A 1,290-nucleotide genomic window follows, 5' to 3' on the forward strand; every position below is an offset into this window, starting at 1 on the left:
TATAGCGATTGACCACGGGATGTAGCCCTTTGACTTTGCACGTATGGGCTTTGAGCAGTGGACCTATCCACCCGGTTGTGTTAGGTCAGCCCATAGGAACACTGTGGAGCAACATCCGGGCCAGACCCACAGCAAGATCCCCTCCGTGTAGACCCGACGCGTCCGTTTCCCCCCTCCAGGTGCCGGCGGCGGCGCCGTCCGTGAGGGGGGCACACCCCGGAGACGGGTGCCGGGCGTTTGCACCCGCCACAACACTTCCAGACTTGTGACAGGCCGCCTACGCAAGATTTGGCGGCATGCTAGCCCCCGGAGGCTGCCGGCCACAGTCGTAGACACGCGAAGAGCAATCCGCGTAGAGGGAATTGTTCAGATACTTCTCCATCACGAACAATTATGAAAAATTACCATCAGTCCTACAACACATGTGCCCACGTCGTGTAAAAAACTCATGATTTTATCGCGCTCCGAGTATTTAATAATATTCACGCCGCATCGTTACCGCAGAACCTCTACTACCGTGTCATCGCCGTCCGTGAGGGGTGCACAACCCGGAGACGCCTGCCGCCTCTTCGGACATGCCACCACAACAGCCCGCATGTATGAGGTCCCGGTGCGATGCTCCGGTGGCATTGCTACCCCCCAGGGCCCCCGTCCCGCCTAACCCTGTAGCTTTTGACCACGGGATCTAGTCTTTGACTTTGCACGGACGGGCTTTGACCAGTGGACCTCTCCACCCGGTTGTGTTAGGTCAATCCATAGGAACACTTTGGAGCAACATACGGGCCAGACCCACAGCAAAATCCCCTCCGTGTAGACCCGACGTGTCCGTTTCCCCCTGCAGGTGACGGCGGCGGCGCCGTCCGTGAGGGGGGGGCACACCCCGGAGACGCGTGCTTGGCGTTTGCACCCGCCACAACACTTGCAAAGTTGTGAGAGGCCGCCTACGCAAGATATGGTGGCATGCTAGCCCCCGGAGGCCGCCGCCCACAGTCGTAGACACGCGAAGAGCAATCCGCGTAGAGGGAATTGTTCAGATACTTCTCCATCACGAACAATTATGAAAAATTACCATCTGTCCTACAACACATGTGCCCACGTCGTGTAAAAAACTCATGATTTTATCGCGCTCTGAGTATTTAATAATATTGACGCCGCATCGTTACCGCAGAACGTCTACTACCGTGTCATCGCCGTCCGTGACGGGGGGCACAACCCGGAGACGCGTGCCGCCTCTTCGGACATGCCACCACCACCACCCCGCATGTATGAGGTCCCTGTGCGACGCTCCGG

The sequence above is a fragment of the Triticum aestivum genome, chromosome 2D, assembly GCF_018294505.1.
Source record: "Triticum aestivum cultivar Chinese Spring chromosome 2D, IWGSC CS RefSeq v2.1, whole genome shotgun sequence".
In the NCBI taxonomy this organism is placed as follows: Eukaryota; Viridiplantae; Streptophyta; class Magnoliopsida; order Poales; family Poaceae; genus Triticum; species Triticum aestivum.